Source organism: Piliocolobus tephrosceles, chromosome 8, assembly GCF_002776525.5.
Source record: "Piliocolobus tephrosceles isolate RC106 chromosome 8, ASM277652v3, whole genome shotgun sequence".
NCBI classification, from domain to species: Eukaryota; Metazoa; Chordata; class Mammalia; order Primates; family Cercopithecidae; genus Piliocolobus; species Piliocolobus tephrosceles.
In genome coordinates, this window is record NC_045441.1 from 24,497,688 (window position 1) to 24,503,673 (window position 5,986).

Below are 5,986 nucleotides of genomic sequence, written 5' to 3' on the forward strand. Positions count from 1 at the left end.
TGCTTGTCTATTATTGGTGTATAGGAATGTTTGTGATTTTTGCACATTGATTTTGTATCCTGAGACTTTGCTGAAGTTGCTTATCAGCTTAAGGACATTTTGGACTGAGATGATGGGGTTTTCTAAATATACAATCACGCCATCCGCAAACATTATATAATTTTTATAACTAGTTTTTACCATGGATAATTTAATGAATTCTGAATACTAGAGCCTAGTCTTAAAAATCATAGGATATTGTAAAAAAAGAAGAATATTATGTTTATCTATAATCATTTGAAAGATAAAGGGCATTTTCTTTCATTAGTGTTAACAGTAGTTTTTCTCCCATTGGTAATGCTGAAAGTTGCTATTCTAAGTCTTCTATCTACCGCTAATTTAAGACAATTCTGCTGGGTTGCATAATTTATACTAGTTTATTTAGGGGTTCCACTATCACTCCTCAATAGATTTCATGTATTCCTCATACACTTCTTCACTCATGAGTTCATCCAGTTCTGAAGAGTTACTCAGTGTCATCTTGATCAGCCAACCATCTTCATAACAAGATTTGTTGACAAGTCCTGGATTTTCTGCAAGAGCTTCATTAATTTAAGTTACTTCTCCTGATTAAAGAGAATAGATTTCACTAGCAGCTTTCACACTTTCCAAAGCACCAAACTCATCTTGTTTGTTCAATTTTGTCCCAACGTCAGGCAGACTACAGTACACAACATCTCCCAAAGCTTCGTGTGCAAAATTATTGACTCCCACTGTTCCAATGCCATTTTCTGTTGTTATCCATTAATGCTTCTTTGAATTTAGGAACCCAGAGCAGAACAGGTCCTGTGCGCAGCGTCCAGATGGCGCCAGCCCCCAGCTGCCAGGGCCTTGGCAGGCAGGGTGCCGCGGGTGCCCCGAGCGCATGCAGGCTGCAGAGCACGGCCCTCATGCTCCGCGCCCCTCACAGCACCACGTTCGCAGGAGTTTCGCTCTTGGCGCCCAGGCTGGTGCAATAGCGGGATCTTAGCTCTCTGTAACCTCCGGCTCCCTGTTCAAACGATTCTCCTGCCTCAGCCTCCCAAGTAGCTGGGATTACAGGGGCCTGCCACTACGCCCAGCTAATTTTTGTATTTTTAGTAGCGATGGGGTTTCACCATGTTGGTCGGCTGGTCTCGAACTCTTGACCTCAGGTGATCCACCCCCCTCGGCCTCCCAAAGCAGTGAGATTATAGGCGTGAGCCACCGCGCCCGTCCTAAACTAAGTACTGTCATTAACTTCATTTTTACCCATTAGAAAATTGAGGTTGGGAGAAGTCAAGTAACTTGCTTGGTGTCACACAGCTAGTAAGTGGTGGAATTAGGATTTGAGCCCAGCCATTCTGACTCTAGATTGTCTACTCTTAATTCTTATGCTGTGAATTACATTATTATTCACTCAAAATATAACATCCCTGCACTGCCCCATGATATAATGTTTTGATCATCTGATTAATTCTATTAACCTAGCACAGTGAGGAAATCTTTAATTCAAGTGGCAAATTCTAAGAAAAAAAAGGTATGCCACTTTCATCTGTTAAACCTTGTCCTAGTTTTTAAAACAATTTTTAATTAAAGTGTTTTACATTTAAATTTCATTTTTTTTAAATCACACTTTGTAATTTTTGTTTATTAAGGCAAGGGAGTTTGAAACACATTTAAGAAAGCTTTTCATGAGAAAGAATTGTAAAAAGTTTTATAGTTTTATTGCATGGCTCTGCAAATGATTGAGTAAGGCATCCAGATGATCCCTTTGCTGGAGCTGCCATGACAAAGCACCACAGGCATTTATTTTCTAGGCTGGAAGTCCCAGATCAAGGTGTCAGCAGGGATGGTCTGTCCTGGAGGCCTCGCTCCCTGGCTTGTAGATGGCATCTTCTCTTGTGTTAAATTTCATATTCTTAATATTTTTTCTTTCTTTTTTTTCTTTTCTTTGAGAGAGAGTCTTGCTGTGTCACCCAGGCTGGAGTGCAGTGGCACAATCTTGGCCTACTGCAACCTCTGCCTCCCAGGTTCAAGCAGTTCTCCTGCCTCAGCCTCCTGAGTAGCTGGGATTACAGCTAATTAGACCACCAGCTAATTTTTGTATTTTTATGTGTATTTATTATTATTATTTGTTTTTTGAGATGGAGTCTCGCTTTGTTGCCCAGGCTGGAGTACAGTGGCACAGTCTCTATTCACTCCAACCTCTGCCTCTCAAGTTTAAGAGATTCTCCTGCCTTAGCCTCCTGGGATTACATCACACCACCATTCCCTGCTAAGTTCAGTATTTTTAATAAGGACAAAGTTTTACCATGTTGGCCAGGCTGTTCTTGAACTCTTGACTTCAGGTGATCCACCTGCCTCAGGCTCCCAAAATGCTGGGATTACTTACAGGTGTGAGCCACTGTGCCCAGCCTAGTTTTTGTATTTTTAGTAGAGATGGGGTTTTGCCATAATGGCTAGGCTGATCTTGAACTCCTGGCCTCAAGTGATCCTCCGGCCTCAGCTTCCCAAAGTTCTGGGATTACAGGTGTGAGCCACCATGCTCAGCCCTGTTTAACTTTTATATTGTAAAATTTTACTTTATTTAAGACTTTCTTTGGAGAAGTGCTTGTAGAGGCTGGGGCAGGGAAAACACAAGGTGAGTCTGAGGCATCATGTGGTGCCGAAAAAGTAAGAAGTGCTCAAAAAATAATGGGGGCATGTCAGGAAGACATAGGGACCAACCAGGAAGAGCTCCCAGTGGCCACAGCTGAAGCAATTTGAGCAAAAAGTAAATAACAATAGCATTGGATTATAATTCACATAATAAATATTTATGAATTCATATTGATATTAACAAATAATTGAATGTTTAAAAACTGATGGGACAAAAGAGACAGCCTACATAAAATTCCAATTAATAAATATGGAAAAAATGAGGGAAATAGAAAATTAAAAACACAACACCACACTAATATTTGTTGTAGGCAAGATCCATTAATGGATGCTTAAAATCAGTGGAATAGAAACAGGATATTTTCAATTTCAACATATCTTCCCCAAGATATTTATTAGTGATAAAGGTAAAAATAGTAACTTTGTAGTGGAGAAACCTAGCAAATAGCACCTCAACCAAGTGAAGGAGACTAGCATTACTGTAATAAGACATATCAGTATCATGAATCCCCAATCATGATGTTGTGAGAAGGGCCCATCATTTCTGTGTATGCTTGTCAAAAAAGGCATAAACTTGATTTAATCATGAGAAAACATCAGACACAGAAAACTGAAGAACATTCTACAAAAACCTGACTAGTACTCTTCAAAAATGTGAAAGTCATGAATGTCAAAGAGACAGCGAGTCTACAGTGGAGTTTACATAGTTGGCAACTAAAAGGACATAACAACTAAATGCAATGTGGGGCCAGGTGCAGTGGCTCATGCCTGTAATCCCAGCACTTTGGGAGGCCAAGGTAGGAGGATCACTTGAGGTCAGGGTTTGAGACCAGCTTGACTAACATGGCAAAACCCCGTCTCTACTAAAAATACAAAAATTGGCCAGGTGTGGTGGCGTGGGCCTGTCATCCAAGCTACTTGGGAGGCGGAGGTAGGAGAATCACTTGAACCCAGGAGGTGGAGGTTGCAGTGACCCAAGATCACGCAACTGCACTCCAGCCTGTGCAACAGAGAGAGACTCCATCTCAAAAATAAAAAAAGAAAGAAAGAAAAGAAAACCAAAAATAAGTAAATAAATGAATGCAATGTGGGATCCCAAATTGGATTCCAGAAAAGAAAAATGATGTTGGGAAAACCAGGGCAATACAAATAAAGTCTGTAGTTTAACTAATAATAGTATTATACCAATGTTAATTCATTAGTTTTGACAACTGTAATATGGTTACATAATATGTTAACATTACGGGAAGCTGGATGAAGTGTACATGGGAATTCTTAGTTCTATTTTTGTAACTTTTCTGTAAGTCTAAAATTATGTCAAAATAAAATGCTAAGAAGAAAAGTAAGCCCAGACCCTGCATTGTTTTAAAAAACTGTTTAAACAATCTAGTCCAATATTTTCCCAAACTCAGTCATTTGAATATAAATTTCAGGATTTTTGACAATCTATGTAATAATAGTAATATCAACAACAACAATCAACATGTATTGAATTATCACAATATTTGACAAGGGAGGAAAATGAGGCACAAAAAAGTAAGCAACTTATTCAAGGTCACAGAACTAATAGGTCGTAGGACTAGGATTCAACCTTAGGTAATTTGATGTAGCATTCATCTTCATTTCTTCTCTACACTATCTCTCACCTGTATCCTATGCTGCTACGATATGTATCATTATTTACTTGCTAACTTAAAATTAAACCCATTTTTAAAGTTAAAAAACAATAATCAAGCAAAATAATAAGCTATGTTATAGGGTCCTCAGGACAGGAGTTTTTGTTTTATCCACTAATATTTTATTCACAAGTTCGTTGAACAGTGCCTGGCACACAGAAGGTACTCAACAAATATTTGTTGAGTGAATAAGTGAATAAATAACTTTATATCACACCTATAAGTAGCAAACCAGCATCATTTGCCAGAAATAGAAAGTTATCTTCTAAGTAAATACGATGAAAATAATATAGTATTATTAAATGCAATTGCTTCCTGAAGGCTCTGGACCTGAGCCCAATATCTCTATATTTAAAAAGTAATGTAAGTGTTAGAAGATATCAAAAGAGGTTACCAGTTCCAAACAGATGGATTCAAAGAGAATAATTTTCTGAGTAAACCAATTTTATTTGAAGTCATATCAGTATGCCACCTAAAATCATCATACAAAAGACCAGGGTAAGTCCCTATTATTTAGGAAAGATGGCCTTCTTCTAAAGGGATCAGTTGAGTCAGGGTTCATATAATATTAGACAATTCAGTCTCTCTCAATCTTTTTAACTCCTTAAATATCATCTTGTCTGTAATATCCTACTTCCTCTTATTTACCTCTCCATTCCTACCACCAATCTCCTAGATAATTATTTGTCTCTGTTACACTCTTTGTGCATTTCTCTTTAATACCACTTAAAACATAAATTCATAAATTCATAATTATCTTTTCCTAAGTCTGTCTCCTTCACTTAAATTATAATTATATTGGGCATCAGAGAGTGTGTCATAGCATGTTTATATCTCCAGAGCTCATACCAGCATCTAACAAGACGAAAGGCCCATAATAAACTGTTGATTTATTAAATTAAGGAAATTAGAGGAAAAGAGAGAACTGTGCAATTTTCTTCTATCCTTGAAGCCATGATTTTGTCATTGCCTGCATTTGAGACGCTTATTCTTGAGATCATTCATAAGATCTTCCCAATACACATGAAGGTTCTACATGAAGATGAAAAGTACACACTGATCCTTTCCTTCAAAATACTTCAGAATTAATTTACTTCCTAGGGCAATTATAATATAATATCTTCCTCCCTTTGGCAGAATAAATGCTTCGCCCAGGATGGGCACCTCCTTTGTAGATGTGACTGCAGCATTTTTGCAGCTTGCCGATAAAGCGGGATAGTGCTAAGCTCACTTTTTTATATCTGGGTAATTATCTTTGCTCTCCATAGAAAAAAATGATGGAACAATACAGGTCCTAGCTGACACGAGTAAGAAAGGTACAAGATAGTAAAGGAAGCACATCACAGATCAACATTTTTACTAGAAACCAGAGCTGCAACCTTCCTCAGACATCTCTTAAGATGGCTAATAACAGTTTCGTGGAAACCAGCCTGTTAATAACTACTGCATTTGGGAACAGGATTCAATATATGAATACAAGCCCTAATATAGAGGCACATGGCAAGCATCCCTAAGATATTCAGCTGAAATCATCTCCATATTGTGAAATTATTATTCGGAAAGCAATAGCTTTCATATATATATAATGTATATATAAATATAGATTATATATTATATATAAATATATAAAAATATAAATATATATTATATAT

General features: G+C 37.6%; 1 pseudogene; it reads right to left on the reverse strand.

Moving 5' to 3' along the window:
• Positions 1–435: 435 nt before the first annotated feature.
• The window catches only part of LOC111520349, a 38,174-nt pseudogene continuing 32,623 nt past the window's right edge, over positions 436–5,986 (reverse strand).